The sequence below is a fragment of the Lemur catta genome, chromosome 8 (genome assembly GCF_020740605.2).
Source record: "Lemur catta isolate mLemCat1 chromosome 8, mLemCat1.pri, whole genome shotgun sequence".
Taxonomy (NCBI): domain Eukaryota; kingdom Metazoa; phylum Chordata; class Mammalia; order Primates; family Lemuridae; genus Lemur; species Lemur catta.
The window spans coordinates 101,689,318-101,708,324 of record NC_059135.1 but is presented as its reverse complement, the minus strand read 5'-3'; the positions used below and the strand labels follow the sequence as shown (position 1 = coordinate 101,708,324).

Below are 19,007 nucleotides of genomic sequence, written 5' to 3'. Positions count from 1 at the left end.
CTGTCTACATCCCAAGGACAGTTTTATTTATCAATTTGGAGAAGAAGATATTAACTTTCTGTGTGATGCTTTCTCTGTCATTTATCTCATGTGGCCACCTCAGTTGACCTCAGTGTCACTGCCTGCTTACCTTCTAATAAAGTAATACCCAGCTTGTGTACATTATCTAATGGGGGCATTATTCGTAACTAAAGATAGTAATTGTGGGGGTCTCAGATTTATTATGTGGTAGAGAAACCCCTCGAGACTTCCCTCAGCTTCCTCTGGGGCGTGGCAGTCGGTGGCCGGGAGGGGGAGGACGGCCGTGCTGTGGAAGTCTCCCCACATGGTCCAAGGCAGGTTGCTTCTTAGTCAGGAAATTCTCACCGGAATGTTCTTACAGTGAAAGAAAACCATCTTCAGGTAATTTATAAATTTTGGTTTTTAAAATAAACACATAGCCATTATAACATTGGAATATAATAGAATTAGAATGTAAAAATAATTAGAACTGAATTAGAATATAAAAATAACTTTTTATCCATGATAAAAATGAAGTTAAATGGTATGCTTGGAAAGAATCATACAGTCTAACCTCATCTCAAAAGAGATCTATTACCTCCTTTTAAAAATGAATACATATTTAAGCAAAAATGTCACATTTACTTATGATTGACGAATATTGGGAATACAACTCTAGAAAAGGAATATTGCTATTGACTACTAAAAGTATTAACATTTATTTCTAAAGTACATATATTTTCAAATTTAAATAAATTATTAACAAGAATTATAAATCATTCACTCATAAGATTAATATAAATAACGTTTGTGAAAAATTGTCTTGCAAAATGAACTTAAATGAAGTTCTAACATGAATACAAAATTAGTCTCTTAATATAGTATTTTTTTCTATGCTCATGAGACAGAATCCAAACTTTCTGTGAAGATTAAGGAAGTCCCACATTCTGGGTGTGCGTGAGGAAGTTCAGTGTCCTTTAGAGGGGGAGGAATGGCCCATGATAAGGTGACTGCTGTGTCCGGACTGGGAAGGTGTAGGGACTGCAGTCCAGGTGAAGAGGGTGGCTGCGCGGGGGCAGCCCTGCAGGCCCGAGTGCGGGGAGGGCAGAGTTCTGCTTACCATCCAGGCCCCCCTGGGGAACACACCAGCAGCTTGGCTCTCATTCTCCCGGCAGGTGCGGGAAAGCTCCTAGTGACAGGTGGTTCTCAGGACCCCTTCCAGGGCCTGCAGCATTTCTAGCATCTCCTTCATTGCCTCTTGTTCAGAGCATTTGAATTTCCCCTTTTTTCTTGCGCCAGTAAATTACTCCATCAGCATGGAGCTGGAGCTCTTCACCTCTTTGTAAGAGTCTGTAAAGCTGCGTGTATTTAAAGACTCTTTCTCCAGCCTGACATTCTCCAGGGACACTTCCATGTCTTCATACGCCTTGTCCACGAGTAGGCGTTTCTCCTTATTTTGTGCAGCCAGCGTTTCTGCGAGCTGCTATTCACGCCTTACATAAAGTTAGCTTCCAATAGATTGAACAGGTCTGAATAAAAATATGAGACCCACCAGTAAGATGAATAGAGGTGCACACACTAGTGTCACCCACTGGGGTCCAGGATTCAGACCATGGGGCAGCAGCCCCACCACCGCCTTGCCCAGCCTCCCAGCGGTCAGTGCAGGGGCCAGCTCCACAGAGATCGCAGCCTCTGCGTGGCTATGGCCACCACAGGCTCTGGCCAGTAACCGTGGATCCCACAGTCACAACAAACCCTGGAGAACACCTCAACATTCCACGTGGAACCCACCCAGTAACAGGCAGCCATGATTGGTCAGTTATATGGATGGTGCGGGGAGGGGAATAGGAAATAAAAATAAAATGTGCTTGTCTCTTTTGCTCTCTAGTTATTATTCTTTATCTGTTTCTTATTGTGTTTGTATCAATATAAAATAAAAATACAGGGAAAGGTGTCAATCTTAAAAAAAAAAACCACACTGTCTTGATTTTTTAAAATTTCAGCATATTACGGGGGTACAAATGTTTAGGTTACATATATTGCCTTTGCCCCACCCGAATCAGAGCTTCAAGCGTGTCCATCCCCCAGAGGGTGCACACTGCACCCATTAGGTGTGAATATACCCATCCCCTCCCTCCTCCCACCTGCCTGACACCCGATGAATGTTACTAATTTGAACCACCTTTGTAAACCTGGGATAAATCCTACTTGTTCATGGTGTATAATTTTTTATACATTCTTGGATTTGATTTGATAATATTTTGTTGAGAATTTTTGCATGTATGTACATGAGAGACATTGGTCTGTAGTTTTTTTTCGCTTATAATGTCTTTGTTTGGCTTTGATATTAGGGTAATGTTGGCCCTTTAGAATGAGTTAAGAAGTATTCCCTCTGCTTCCACCTTTTGGAAGAGATGTAGAATTGGTATAATTTCTGCTTTAAGTGATTGGCAAAAATCACCAGTGAACCCATATGGGCTTAGTACTTTCTGTTTTGGAAAGTTATTAATTTTTGATTCAATTTTTAAAATAGATATAGACCTATTCAGATAATGTATTTGCAAATGCACTTAAATTCTAGATGAAACGGATAATTTTTAAGAAGAATACAACTTAGCAAAACTTACCTTTGTCAAAGTCTAACAGACCAATTATGATCAAAGAAATGGAGGAAGTAGTTGAAGAGCTCCTTCAGAATAAAGGCATCAAACTCAGAGGGACTGACAAGAATTCTACCAGTCAGATAAATTTCAGTCCTACTTATAAAATTTCAGAGTATGTCAAAGAAAAAAGTTATGAATTTCATGAAGCAAGTATTACATTGAAGCTGTACTGTATTATTTGTCAGTTTTACTGACAAATAATTGAAATAATATAACTATATAACATTATTATTGTATTAGTTGAAATAATATATTATTTCAAAAACATTAAAGAAAATATTAGAAAACAAAGTTTAACAGCTCTCTAAAAATAATACATCATTATCGACTGAGTTTATTCCAGGAATGTAAGAGTTATTCAATACAAGGAAGTTCATTAATGTAATACATCATAATTGTAGGGATAAGGAGAAAAACATATGTCCACATCCATAGTTGCATAAAAGTATTTGAAAAAAAAATCCTCAAAAGCACGCAATAAAATATAAATCAATGGATATTTTCTTAACAAGCACACGCACACGCACGCACACACACACACACGTGCACCAGCCCAAAAGTTGAATTTTACTTAATGGAAAAACTGGAGACTGTCTCACTGATGTGGGACGCCCCCCACCTTCACTACTACTGAGCACTGTGTTACAGATGTTAATTAAAGCCAGTGGATTAGAGAAAACAATTACAGGCACAATAATGGGAAAGAAAGAGGTAATAATATTTTTATTTGCAAGTAACATGATTATATATCTGGAAACCCCAAAAGAATCAATGGAAATCTGTAAATAACATGAAAAGTAAAGTATGTTTATAAAATCAGTATGTTCACACATGCATACATGTATGTATATACACACACATCTATAAGCACATATTTATATGTGATTTATATATTAACTTATATTTACATTTATTCACATAAATATATATGTTCTAATTTATACTACTACATAAATAACTATGTATATTCTAATACACACACATGAAAATATAATAGAAGAGACAAGCCCATTTACAAAAATAGATATAACAAAAATACTAAGGCATAAATTTAGCTAGAAATGATCAGAAATCGCATGAAGAAAACTATAGTGCTTCTAAAAGACATAAACTTGAAATGAAAAGATGCCATATTATTGGATACAGAGACTTAATATTGTCTTAATTTTAATAACCCTAATAAAATAAAAGCCACCAATTTTCTTCCCAGAGCAAGACGCTTGCCTGCGACGACGACTCCGAAGGGCAGGGTGTGGCGTTAGTTCTACCGCAGGCGCAGTGCGCAGGCTCACAGTGCGCAGGCGCAGTGCGCAGCCCAACCTGCGGGTGGCGCAGCGAGGCTTGGGGCACGGAGAGCAGGTAGATTAACAGGACGGAACGTAGAGGCAGGCTTATGTGTATTTAAAAGTTTAGTGTAATATGAAGGGGGGAGCGCAAAACCATGGGGGAAAAGAGGAACTTTTTAAAAAGTGGATAGCTATTTGGAAAAAGATGAAATTTGGTTCTTTATACAGTAAATGTGAATCAATTCCACAAGGATCAGGAATTTCAGTGTAAAAATTGGAATCATATAAGTGGCAAAAGAAAACACAGATGATATCCCTGTATCAGTTGGAATTGATTCAAAATCCAGAAACAATAGGAACAAAATGATAAATTTGGTTAATTAAAAATTTTAAAAGTATTTTGCAGGCAACACCATAAGCAAAGTAATGACAAATAACAAATTAGAAAAAGGTATTTGCAACTTATATTACAGAGAAAGGGTTTACATTCCTAGTATCCAAAGAGCTTTAAATACTGTGGAAGAAACTGACCAAGAACGCCACAGAAAGAGGAGATAGAGCAATACATCAGTCACAGAGAACAAACAAATGGTTCTAAGCCATATGAAGAGATGCTCATATTTGCTGATAAAAAGAAATCCACATTAAAACTACATTGATTCAATTTTTAACGTACCACATTGGCAAAATCCTGATTTTAACAATACTCTCTTTTGGTCAGGCTGTGGGGAGATAGACACTCCTGTGTAGTGTTGGCAGCAATAATCTGATGTGTACCACCTCAAATCAATGAGGAAATGATAAAATTTGATCCGTTTCTCAGACCATGTACCTCAGGACTGAAATTTAGCAATGTCTAGAAAAATTATACATGCTTTTATCCTTCTACTCAGCAACTGGAATTGCATGAATTTACCCCACAGATACACTGACAAAAGTTCTGAGAAACTTAGAAAGAAGACTGTTGCCTCAGGACTATGCAATAGCAAATCTAACAATTACCCAAATATCTGTAAATAGCATTGACTATACTATGGCGTATCTACACGATGGTGTGCCATGTGGCTGTATAAAACTTTAAAACTCAAAGAGAAGATGACACAAACTTTTAAATGTGTATCTAGTTGGTTGTATGAAATCACAGAGAGGAATGTTCTGAGTGACTTGAATACACAGTCATTCATACATCTTTAATGCAATATATTTTTAGACAAAATCTATTTGTGAAGCAAAACTTAAATGCATTTCGGTAATCATGTTGTTGGAGGAGTGTAGGTATTGCTATTCTAGATTGTTGTGGGTATATTGTGGCTATGAAAACATAGTCTGAGAATAATTGTGTGATCCTCTAATTGTATCATTTTGTGTATTGAGAGCTGAGAAAAAGCAGATACAGATGCAAGATTTAAAGGATTAAATAAAAATATTATAATTATGGGTTTGAATTAGAAGTATTAATATAAACTTATGATGTATATTATCTTTATTTAAAAAAAACTCCAAAACACAAATATTTTCTAGTTTTTCCAACTAAAATGTTGTAGAAAAATAATGATGATCCCAGAAGTGAGCTCCTCTAGAGCTCAGACTGTGGTCGTGAAATACTATATCCCATTAAAAGGAACCAGAACCATTGGGGGAAATGACTGCTTCCAGGTTTGGGGCAAGACATGTTAAGGAGCATGAGCTGTCTTGCTGTAACAGACGTCAGCAAGCACTGCTGAGGGCATGTCAAAGACTGGGAGCCAACTGGAACAGGGTCTTCCTAGCCAAAGGTGAGAGGTTAGCTACAATGAATGGATCGAAACACATCAAATATGATTAAATCCATGCATTCATAATGACACTTTAAGAACAAGTATATGTTTAATGTTGGAGAAGACAAATGAACCAACTCTTCATTTAGTAGAAAACTAGTAAATATAGAGAAGTATAGTTTCCCTGACTTTCTTCTGTGATAGGTACCACTGCGCAGGCAAAGTTTCTCTTTATAAAACCATTTCAGCTTATAAATGAATAAGAAATGTAACATGAGAATGCCACTATTGTGCCATTCCTAATGAATCAGTGTGCCTAAGTGTCGATCATCAATGGCTGCTGTCATCACAAAAAGAGAGACAAATACACTATGTCCTAATGGAAGAACACAGCATCCCTGACAAAGCAGTCTTGCAAAGAAAGAGGAGGAGGAAGAGAGGGAGAAAGAGAAAAAAAGAACTCAAATTTAGTGAGAACTCTAGATCCAAATACCAATTTATGAAAAATACAGAGGATCACAAAACATGTAAAACACCACCCTCAGGATGCAATCAGGAAACTCCAAGTTGTGAAATATCTATAGGACAGAAACCCTAGTTTCTTTGATGAATAAGTTGGGAAGAACAAAATGAGATAGAGACAAAATATCTGTAAATAAAAGAGATTTAGAAAACATCATCTAATCAGAATATATTAACTTCATTTAAATATTGATATAACTAAATCATAGGGAAAAATAACATTTAGGAGACAATTAAAAATACAAACAGTGGCTGGCAATATGATGATATGGAAGAATTATTGTCAATTTTGTAGATGTGGTAGGCTTAAAAAAATTCTCTTCTTCTAAAGACACACATTGAAATATTTGTGAATAAAATTATATGATGCCCTGGAATGTCTTCAGAGTAATTTGGAAAATGCTGAAGTGGGTAGAAGACTAAGTAAAGCAAGGCTGGCCAAGAATGGGTAACTGTTGAACCCAAGAGGTGGGCACAAGGTGAGGTGTTATAATATTCTCTTTGCATTTGTATATTTCTGAAATTTCCAAAAATATAGAAAAATACTTCATGAGGGATAAGAACTGTTCACTCCTGCCCTTGTTGGAGTCTGGCTTTCAGATTAACTTAGTGTTTTCTGGAACACCTAGTGGTCTCATTTTTTTTTTTTTTTTGCATTTCTAGGATAAAGTCAGAAGGAATTTGAAGTGTTATTTGTAACCTGAGTTGGCTTTTCATGGCTCCAAAATTGCTCTCCGGGTTCGGATAGAGACATGTGGCCATTCCGGATAAGCACACCTCCTGGCAGGTGGCAGCCTCCCCATCTGGGCCACGCCATCACCATAGACCCATATTGGGTCGAAATCCATGAGTACCAGGTGCCATGTGCTCACTCTCCTTATTCTTTCATCTTTCCCCTTTGTCGAGTCACTGGGGCTTCTAATTTCATCCTGTGCTGTTATTGCTTTTTTCTTAGTTATTTTGCTCCTTTGGGGGAACACAAGAGCCCCCTAAAACTGGAGGTAGGGGTGCTATTTCAGTTATGGCTGGAGGTAGCAGAGTGCCCCACACGTGGGGCAGTGGGACAGCGTGGGAAGGGGGTTGGAAGGGCGGGGGGCTGGGGGATGGGTTCGCACAAGAAGCCTGGGAGTCTGCTGCAGGAGGATTAAAACCCGACTTTTGGTTTCTGTGTCTTGCATAACAAACCAGCTGCCCCTAAAAGTAATGGCTCAAAAAACACCCATTTTATGGGGGTGATGGTGGTGGTTCCAGCTGGGTCATTCCTCTGTTCCGCATGGTGTTGGCTAGGGTACAATCACCGGGGTCAACTGGGCCAGGAAGTCTCAGCTGGTCTAGCCCCATGCCTGGCACCTCAGTGGTGCTGCCTGGAGAGTTGGGCTCAGCTGGGATGCTTGGCACGTGGAGGCCACTCTTTTTCCCATCGAGTGGTCTCAGGGCCTCTCCCCCTTGCCTAGCCTCTCCTGTGCCTCTGTACCTTCTCTCGAACAGGGTAGCCAAACCTTTTATATCATGGTCAGGGCGCCCCAAACTGCAAAGCAGAAACTGCCAGGCCTTTGGAAGCCACGGGCCCAGAATGGGCACAGCAACATTTCTGGCACATTCTAGCGGTGAGTGAGAGTCACAGGTCCCTGCAGATTCAGCGAGGGAAGGGCCTGTGCCCTGGGGGGCTGCGTGTGGCAACGAGCTTACCTGGCCCTCCTTCCCGCATCTGAGGATTCACCTCCTTCCCACATGCAGAGCACACTGTCCTCCTCCAATAACCTGGTCTTACCCCAGCAGGGCACTGGGTTCAGGGTAGAAGTCCAGGACCTTGCCACCATGCCAGGTCCAGATGCAGACAGAGATGTTGCGTACAGTCCTTCAGGTACATTGCAGGACTTGTCCCCCTTGAATAAAAGGCCTACGAATAAAGAGATGATAATCTATTCATCATCATCCAACATACGAGGCAGAAATGAATTAATCACAACAGACAATCTAGTGGAACAAAATGGCGGTGGGGGACACTGAAGTCACCGGTCCCAGTCGGTCGTGGAATTGATCTGGGCACACCTCTTCAGTCTTGCCCTCTGGGGATGGCTCGTCCCTCCCCGTCTTCCTTCCTGTGCACAGCCGCCCTCCTGTCGGGCGCCTCGGACAGCCTCCTTCCTGGACAGCGGAGGCCTCGGAAGGTGCTTTGCACTTTGAACTGCATCAGTTCCTTTCAGCCCAAGCTGGTAAAATTCCCTTTCAAAATTGTAAATTTATTACGTATCAAATTAAAATTCTTTTCCGTTTCCTCTTGGGATGGGCCATATGTGAGATTGCTGAGAAGCCCTTTTCGTGCAGGTGAAAGGTCTTTGTAAGGAATCTTACTGTTGTGATTTTGATCTGATCTTTACCCCGCGTTAGTTAGTTTCCTCCTGTGGCTTTCTGAGTTCATCCTTGGTGCCTCTGTCCCCCTTTGTCATTCACTCAGGCCCCCTGTTGTGGACACATGGCTGCAGTCACTGACCTTAGCTTCTGCTGAGCATCTTAGCGTCTGCTTGAGTCGTTAATTTCTTAGCCCGGAGTCATACGCCAGTTCCAGTGAAGACTTAGTTACCAGCAGCACGTGGCACAATCAGGAGTTCAATTTTTTCCCCATAGGAATCTACTTTTTCTACCAGAGCAGTTACATATGTTTCTCCCACTTTTTTGTCCTGGTTGTTGCAGTTTTATGAAGAGAGGCAGTTTAGCATAAAGATATGTTCCAGATGGGGAAGAACAGTGCAGAACTGGGGGCCAGATGAGTGGGTTTTATTCCCAACTTCTCTGTAACCTCAAGCAGTTAACTGCTCTGTACTCAGGTTCCTCGTATGTAGAATAATGATAATAATATTACCCTTATCATAGGTTTATGGTTGTTAACTAAACATAGAATGGAGGTTGTTAACCAAACTGTTTCTTCTTCTTCGAGAATACAAAGCTAGAATATACTTCAAAGCCTCCTTTGGTGCTAGTGGTAGTCATGTGACTGAGTTTAGCCAGTGGACTAGGGGTTTCAGTGATATGAACCACTTCTCAGCCTGGCCCATGAAAACCTTCTTTGGGTATCTTCCATCACCTTTCTCCATCCTGCTGGCTGCAACAAGGACCAATTTCAAAGCAATCTTGGAAAACAAGTTTGAGGATAGCAGAGCCTCCATCAGCCGGAGTCCCTGAATGATGGCAAGAACGACCACCCTGTTGACCTATACAGCTGTTTAATCCAATACTGTCACAGGAGACAGAAATAAGCTTCCATGATGGTGGAACCATTACACATGCTTTGGTCTCTTTGAAATAGAGCCAGCCTACCTAACACATGTACAACTCTTACAAGAATTAAATCAGTTAATACATGTGAAACACCTAGGACAATGCCTGAAACATAGACCGTCAATAATCATTATGGATGGTGCATCTCTACCAGGCTCATGCAGACTTCTGAGTGTTAGCTCCCTGCCTCGTACAGGCCCAAGGCCACCTCTTCTGCTCTTTGTTTGGCCAAACTCTGGTCCTGGCCGTCATTTCCTATATTCACTTGTCATCTTTCTCTTGGTCTCAGAGGCGTTAGCACGTCTGCTCAGAATATTTCCCCTGCAGCTCTCCTCCCTTAAAGGTGCCTGAGGACTTCCCTTTCTTTCAATTTCTACTAACTATTTTTAAATTATATTTTACACAGAAGTTCTGCTTATAGCAGATAGGATGTCCACATTAGCTAATTCTGCCACGCTTTAAGAGATGACTCTGGAAGATTCTTAGAACCTACAGTGAACAAGTCTCAGGAGCTGCTGGCGTGTGCAGAGCATCAGGAGGCCACTGGGAAAAAGGAGTGTTTAATAGATGTGCTGCACACCCACTGTGTACGGTTTCTCTCAGTCATTCTCTTGAATTGCCCTGAAAGTGATGATTCACTGGGAATCACCCAATATCAAATGCAGAGCTTCCCACCGTCACACTAACAGAGAAAAGTCACTCATGGAAACTTTCAGCATCCTCAGAGCTTCCAGGCAAGTGCAGCTGTTCCAAGTAATTTCCATCACTTCTTCTGCACTTTTCACACAAGACAACTCCACATCACCTTAAAGTTCTTGAGGAAATGCAGCATCACAGGCTGGCTTTTTTTTTCTGACAATTTGTTAGCTTGAGCTGTCTGACATGTTTCAAAATTTGGTGTTATATTCTGGGAAGTCAAAAAATCTTTCTGGTTTCCTTCTTGACAGACACAGGGCATTAGGGAGAAAAGTGAATTCGCAGGCTCTCTCCCAGGGGTTTCGTCAAAAGGGATGAGACTCAAGTGAATTCCCATGAACAAAGCCAGGACGCTGCCTGCAGACTCTGGTCTGACTGTGGGATGGGGCGTGCGCGAGAAAGCAGCTGGGCTTCCAGATCACTCTGGACCGGGTTTAAGTCCCAGCTTTACCATTTCTTAACCCCTTTTTATCCTTAAAAATGGGAATGCAATTGACTTCAAAAGGTGAGAATTAAACGAGAATGCATCTTCGAAAATGCCCAGTACGTGGCACATACAGTGATAATGACAGTGTCATGTCGGAAGAGAAAGTGGGCTTGCACTTCCAGCCACGGTGAAGGAGCGTACTTGGACCAGCCCTTTCACTGAGGACAACTACAAAACCTGGGTTCAATGTAAAAAGAAACGTATGAAGCCACTGGAACCGGACCAAGGCAGCCAGGACTTGAGGGGCCACAGACCGGGAATGCAAGGAAGTGTGTGTCAGCGCCTTGCTGTGTCCTGGGCCACTGGCCAGTTCCCCGTGCGGGAGGAAGAGCTGAGCCAGCACTGCAGCCCCAGGCCCCGGCGTCCCTGGACGGGTGGGGGGGGGTTGAATTCTGGGGGTGCCTCTGTGCCAAGGATTTCGGTAAGTGAGCTCTTGGAGAGACAGGAAACACAGGACTGAGGTAGAACTCCTGCTTGCAATTTCCTTCTGAGATAGAGGCCACCTCCCAAGGCGTGTGTGAGTGGAACAAATCACTGAGAATCCAGGAAGGGGGAGGAGCACAGAAACAAGTGTCTGAGCAGAGACTCCTGCAGGCTGGTGACCTGGGAAACAGCAGGTGTGGAGGGGCCTGGTGAACCCGCAGGCTCCCGCCACGACCTGTGAAGACCACGCCCTGGGAGAGAGGGCTGCCCCCGAGGAACAAAGGCCAGCTGGAAGCACAGGCCTGTCCCCCACACAGCCTCAGCTAGGCCAGGGAGAGCTGCCGTCTGTATCCCAGAAGAGAGGGACCCTCCGGGGGAGGACATTACCCACAGACCCTACAGTCATTCATACATGACATGTAAGCATTAGTAAAAAATTACTAGGCAGGCCAAGAAACAGGACCAAATGACTAAAAAGTCCACGGGAAAAAATGGACACCGGAAACAATCCAGATATTGGATTTTAAAATAATTATGGTTATTATGGTCAAAAAATAGAGAAAATTATGGATAATTACACCAGAGAACTAGAATCTCCTGAAAAACAAAATGATGTTTTTATAAATAAAAAATATAGTAACTGAAATTGGGAAATTAAAAAAAAGACAAGTCTATTTTTAGCAAGTTATTAGCAGGATAGGCACAGGAAAAAGGAGGAAAATGAAGTAGAATATTGATCTGGATTGTATCATGGAGAGATTTAACATTTTTTAACAACTAAGAGCATAAGATACATAGAACATTGTGAAATATCTAAAATATATGTTATTAGTGCTATTCTTCAAAAAAAATGAAGGTAAAATTAACACATTTTCACACAAAAAGTGAAAAACTAAAAGAATTTGTTAACCTTCACTGAAGAGATTAGCATTTCTTTTAAGAGAGTTCTTCACAGAGCTTGGAAACATCTCTTGATGGCGCCTGGTGAGGGGGCGCAGGACTAGCAACTGGGTGAGTCCAAGTGAGCACCGACTGTTTGAGACAACGAGACCGATGTCTTGTATTTCTAACGTGTGTGCAGAAGTACGTGACAGGTACGTAAACAGGTGTGGGATAGGTCAATAATACTATTACGTATTGTTTCGACAATCTTGCTCTGGAGGTGTTAAAGCAGTAATTTAAGGCAGACAATAATAAATCAAGGATGTATATTATTTCACAGTAAATATCAAGGCTTAAATATGATGTAACTTTTAATAAGGATAAAAAATGGAATAATGCATAATACTTGATTAATATAAATTAAGAAAACTACAGACAAGTTGCATAGAATAAAAAAGAAAAAAGAGAAAACAACTAGAAATAGGGTAAATTTAAATGCAATATATGCATTAATATAAATTTTACATGTATAAATAATCCAATTAAATTAACCCTATTAAAAGCCAAAGATGTCTACACATACAGACATAGGTCTGTACCAAAGCTGACAGGGCAGTGCAGTGAGGAAGGCTTAAACTTCCAACATACGTTATTGAGTCAAATGAATATTGATATGGACAAAAAGGCTAATATTGACACTTAACTTTGCACCATTATCAAAAATGATTCCAGATGAATTATAATCTGAATGTGAAAGATAAAATGAGTACATGAAAATAAGTCTTTAGAAGGAAATATGAAAGAATAACTTCATGATCTTGGGATAGGTAAAAATTTCTTAAACAAGCACAAAATGCACCAACTATAAAGGGAAAAAAAAAAACTCCAATAGGTTGTGATGTATTTAAAAAGCCGTCATTAAGTGAGCATAAAAATAAAGCCTGACAGTGAGGAGACATCTGCAATAGGTATAGCAGACAGAGAACTTGTATCCAGAACACAAAAAGGAACTCTTGCAAGCCAGTTAGAAAAAGAGACATCTTGATTGAAAATAAGCAAAAGTACTTGACTAGGCACGTAGTATATGTAAATAATAAACAAATGTAACAGTCATGGTGTTTTAAAAACATTTTTACAAATTTTAATGGTAACACTAATTGTAAAGGTCCCAAACTGGAAATTATGAAAATATTCAATAGAAAGATTGATAAATAAATTGCTGTATATCACACAACAGAATACTATCAGAGAGACAAAAAGCAAACTACTGTTATGTGCAATAATGTGAATGAATCTCAAAAACATATGTCAAGTGAAAAGACTCAATATCGTATTATTTCACTTCTATAAATTTCAAAAGCAGGCAAAACTGATATACAGTGTAGGAAGTAAAAATGGTGGTAGGTTCTCAGGGAGGCAGAGCCACGGATGGGGCATGAGAAAACTGCTGGATCCCCAGGGTGTTCTACTTCTTGATCTGCATACTGGTTATACAGAGATGTTCATTACGTGAAAATTCACTGAGAGTTTTAATTAAAATGCTCATTCCTGAATGCATTATTTTAGTACTTTTTTAAAAAACAAAAATTGTCAGATAAAAAATAAAACCTAATTATTGGCTGCATTCAAAAGCCACACCGTAACCATAAAGACACAGAAAGGTTGAAAGTAAAAGGGAAAACACATTCCATGCAAACACTAACCAAAAGAATGATGCTATCCCTGTGTTAATATCAGACAAAGTAGACTTTAGAGCAATAAGTATTTGTAGATATTAATATAAAGAGGGACATTCCATAATGATAAATGCTTCAATTTAACTGTAATATGTAAACATCTTATATCTGTATTGATCTAACATCACAACCTAAAAATACAAAGCAAACATTTACAGAAATAAAGGAAAAGGTAGGCAAATCAATAATCATAGTGGAAGATTTTAACAGAGTTACCACATACTTTGTTATACAGCAAAGCTTAACAAAAATTTAAAATGTTAGAATCACACAGTGTGTTCTCTGATCACAATGGAATCCTATTTAAACTCAATAATAGAAAATAAAACTCAATAATTAGAAAATCCACAAATAATTGGATAGTAAGTAGTGTACTTAAACAAAATCCATGTATCAAAGAAGAAATCAAACTGGAAATTAGAAAATATTATGATTTGAACAATAATAAAAACATAATGTATCAAACTTGTGGGAAGCAACTAATGCAGGGCTATGAGGGAAATACGTAGCCTTAAATTCATGCATTAGAAAGGACGGAAAGCTAAAAACCAATAATCTAACTATCCATCTTAAGACATTGAAAACAAATTTGAATGGAAAGAAATCAGAAGGAAAAATAACAAAGAAAAAGCAGAACACAATAAAATAGAAAATAAATGTAAAATAGAGAAAAATAAACGAATCAAAAATTAGTTTATTTTTCAAAGGTCAATCAAATTGATAAATGCCTAGCAGAACTGATTATGAGAAAAGAATAAATTGATAATTTCAAGAATATCATAACAGTTATCACAATACATATTATGGGTACTAAAATGATAAAATAAACTTATTGCCAACAAATTTTAAAATTTGGTTGAAATCAGAAATTCCTGCAAAAGTACAACTTATGAAGCCTCACACGAGAAGCATCAGAAATTTCTAATATTCCTGCATCAACCAAATAAATTCAATTCATAATTATAAACCTTCCCCAAAGGAAACCGCCAAAGTAAATATCCAAAGCTTGTGATTTGGTTCCTCTGAGGCATCAAATCAGTGCCGCTTGGCGGACCACCCACAGCAAGCCCCCAAGACACACACGCCCGTGGGTCCCGGCACGACTGCCTGGCACACCGCACCCGTCCCAGCCAGGGCCGCAGTCGTGTGGTTTGTGTCCCACAGAGGCATGTGGCAGAACAGAGGGAGCACTGACTTGGGAGTTGGGCAGTCTGGGCACAGATCCCAAGTACAGAACCTGTTTACTTAGTGGCCTTGGCCAAGCGATTCAACTTGCCAGGCCTCAGCTTCCTCCTCTGTAAAAGGAAAAGAGACCAATTTCAGAGGGCTGATGGGGAACTGTGTGAGATTCTGCAGGTAACATTTTGAATGCAAAGCTGGTGTTCAGTAGAGGTCACTTCTCTCTTTGTCCTTCCCTAGGCTGGCCCACCATGACCATGATTTTACCACGTAAATGGGCCCCACTTCTTCCCCGTTAGTTTTACTTCCCCAGTTAAACCCTACAGGGGTAGGGGGCTCTATTTGATTTTCCTACGGCACTCCTTGGGTAGTTGGGGTAAGGCTGTAAAATAATACAAAACCATGTTAACAATGACAAGAGGAGGAAGAAGAGGAGCTGGACCATTCATATTTATTGTGGATAGACTCCATGCCAGATTCTGGGCCAATGACTTAACATGCACTATCTCATCAGTTCTCAAAACCTATAATCCCACTGTGCACGTTAGATAACTGCCCTTGAAGTAGTGACCTTGCCAAGGGGCATTCCAGTAGGCTGATCTAGGCCTTCCTGGTTCAAAAGTCTTGTTTTTTTTAACCCCCAAACTACACTTCCTCCATCTATGATGGGTGCCCAGTGTGTATTTGCTGCCAAATTAATAACTCACGTCCTGAGGACCGCCCACCAGCCAGGGCAGGTTGGGCAGATGGCAGAAGGAGCTGAGGGCAGGGTGCCTTGTGGTCAGGAAGGGATGCTGGTGTGTGCCACTCTGGGGCTAGAACCCCCTCCCCATTACCTACACAACGCAGGTCAGACTCAACTAAAGCCACACAGCCAGGGGCCTTGCCTGAGTCTTTCAGCTACTGCAGAAAAGACGGGGGAGAAATTAGGTATTTGAGTGGATTGTGAATGCTTTCTGAACGTGCAGGACAATTCCTCCCCTTGAGTGCTTTGCTCAGGGCAGTCGAGGTGCTCATGTCTGTGAAGCAGGTTTGCTGTGTGTTGGCTTCCAACTTGTCTGAGTCCGGTGAGACAGAACAGCCATGCACAACAAGTTCCATGGAAAGGCTTTATTACTCACAGATACGCAGCCATAGACAACAAAGGCCCAGGATTTGTGACAAGGGTCCCCCAAGGCTCAGGAAAGCTCCCCTGGGTGGATGTAGTCTGTGTGTGCCCCACTTGTACTGCGGCTGAAGGACCCTGCAAAGCAGCCTGCTCTGGGTTTTATACCCTAAGCAAACGTGACTCACTGGGCTAAAGCCTCGAAGGACATCGGTTGTAGGAGGGAGCAGAGGCGGACTGTTCTGGCCCGCACCTCCATATCTTGGGATGCTGCATTCCAGCATGTTCTAAAGTTATTCTTGAGAATGACACGTGAGAAAGAGGGGAGAACGGGGTCGGTCCAAGTTCACTGCAGTGCAGAGCACCAGCAGGGCCTGCACATCACCCGACGTGTGGATTTATCCCCTCGAGAGATATGAAAGGGCTCCCTGAGCTACAGGATTCTGCAGTCAGAAGAGGCCCCTGGTCAGCTGGTCCTTCACCAGTGAGGGCCAAGAACCAGAGCAGGGCTGGGCTGTGGTCACCTCCTGACTTCCAGCCAGCGAGGTCCTTCCCGAGAGTCCTCTGAAGGGCACAGTCACAGGGAGGGTTGGCAGGGTCACCAGCACAGCCCGATGGCACTGCTGACTCACTATGTGTGGTGACTCACCACTCACCAAAACAGACATTGGGTCTGAGGCCATCACTGACTAGAGCCATCGACTGGCTCTCTGATGAAGGCTTTGCTAGGTGGCATCATCTGATCTGATTCATGGCTCCAATGAGCTTAACATAACTCCACAACTAAGCCAAGAACATCATGATGGGAAAAGTCGATTTCGGTGTTGCATGCTGCTAACTATGTTTTTGGGTCACTTCATTTCCATGGGAAGATAGACTTCTACCCCGATATTAAGAATATACTTTTTGGACATACTTAAATTTGCATATCTCTTCTGCAATAAATATTTTATAGCTTACAAATTTTTTGGCCTAGCAAACCACTTTATGAGACATTCTTCTTGTAATTGCTTTTATTCCAGTTCTTCTATTCAACTTTAAAAGCAGGTAATATGAATCCTTTGTATCTCAACCCTCAGTGGAGTTCCGCCCTTAGACATCTGGTGCTTACGTTGCTGGGTATCTGAAACGTAGAAAGGGTGACTCACAGATGATAAATAGACAATAAACAGATATTGATTTAAACTGTGGTGATTACAAAGATTTATTGTTCCACGAAGCATATTATATTGAGTATAAAAAGTAAGGTCAGATTTTGACATTGAATTAGCAATAAATATTGATATATACCCAAGCAGAAAGGCAGTAGATGTAAATAATGCTCCCTGCATGTTGAATCTAAAAATGAATCATTTGCTCTCCAACCCCAGGTTCCTGAGACACACATGAAAAAGACTTGTTAAAACATAAGAAAGAAGGTGCCTTGGTGCCCAGCCATTCAGACGTCATCTGTGTCCACCACGTCATGACAGTGCAGCTGTTTCCAGCTTGACTTCATTCCAGGCACTGCGTGGGTTGCGAAATGACATCATACAAGAGACACCACTTGCTCCGGCTACCTGAGGAGCTATCGCTGCTCTCCACCTGTGTCAGAGAGGCCGATTGCATTCCATCCAAAGCTTGCACTTTCAGAACACGCACAAGGGTATGCGCATGGGCCAAACGTCTGGGTGAAAAGCAAAGAGTGTGGTCAGCAAAGTACCGTGAAAGGAATTTCCTTCTTCATTCACACGCCTGGAACACTTCCTCCACGGACTGCCCGCCTGTTCCCCACCATCTGTGTGTGCCTCTCTGCCTGCCCCAGGGTGGCACTGACCACTTGCCCGGTGCCCACTGGGAGGATCACTGAGCACAGAAACCTGTCAGAGTCTGGTTTTTAGGTTATGATAGTTGACCCTGGTGTCTATAGATACATTTCAGCAAAACCATGAAGCTGCTGAAATTGTGTAACAATTGCATATATATTTATGTGATATGTATACGTTTTATTCCATAGAGAGTCCATGGTTCTTGACACATTATAAAGAGATCTGTGACTGGAAAGAAGAAAATAACTTACAAAGAAATCTATGCACTAAAATGGAAAGAAGGGACAATTGGAAACATTTCTGAGATAAGAAAGAGGTTTCCCGTTGTTCTTTCTCATGGCAGACATTCACCGGGACATTTGCTGCAGCTGCAGCAGGCACATGTACTCAGACCCACATCATTCGTACCTGCAAGTGGGGTGCTCTCCTCTCTCCTTCCGGTCCTTCTGGGACATGCGGCTCGGTCACCGCCCTGCATTCAGCGTGGGCCACAGCACAGAGACACCTCTGCCCACACACAACGTGCAGGTGCTCTCCAGCCTCGTGCCACCCTTGCAGCCTAGGATGTGTGACAATGACATCGGCTTGTCTTTCAAAGACTCAGTTGAAACATCCCTCCTTTTGGGTCCTTCTCTGACCATCCTAGTCTGCTTCCCCACCATGATCCCCTGTTGTCTGTCCGTTTCTCTCATACTTCTGACTGTACTGTCTAATCAGGGCCAATTTTGTCTTCCTCCCTTACTAGACTGTCGGCTCCTTGGAGGAGCAGGCAGTGTGATTTTCACCCTTGTGTCTCCAGCCCCAAAGGGGGCTGTGCAGAGGCTCAGGAGACGTGCAGAGGGAGCACTCTGCAGCAGCACGACTCTGCCCCCTCCATGCCACACTGCAGGGCTCACTGTCTGCACCACCCTGCTGAGGACTCCCTGCTCCTGGAGCCTTCAGGTTCCGTGGGGTCCATCCCAACACCCTCGGCAGACAGAGAACTACTGAGAAACAGAGAGAACCCGGTCCCCTAATCTGTCTGGGGTACCTGTGAGGGGCAGGCAGGCCCAGATGAATGTCAGCCAAGAGCATCTGGCCCTTGGGCTCTGCTGCATCTCTGGGGAGCAGATCACTGCCTCTGACTCTTCACAAAGGTGGGGCTAAGGAAGAAAATGGAAATTTCCGGGAAGAACTGCCTGGGT

General features: G+C 41.8%; 1 long non-coding RNA gene across 1 annotated transcript; it reads right to left on the bottom strand.

Moving 5' to 3' along the window:
* Window positions 1-17,106: 17,106 nt before the first annotated feature.
* LOC123643323 lies at window positions 17,107-18,251 on the bottom strand. The gene is made up of 3 exons (XR_006736763.1): window positions 18,232-18,251; window positions 17,575-17,681; window positions 17,107-17,138 (listed from the first exon to the last, which is right to left on the bottom strand). It is a non-coding gene; the product is annotated as an uncharacterized LOC123643323 (long non-coding RNA).
* Window positions 18,252-19,007: the final 756 nt, after the last annotated feature.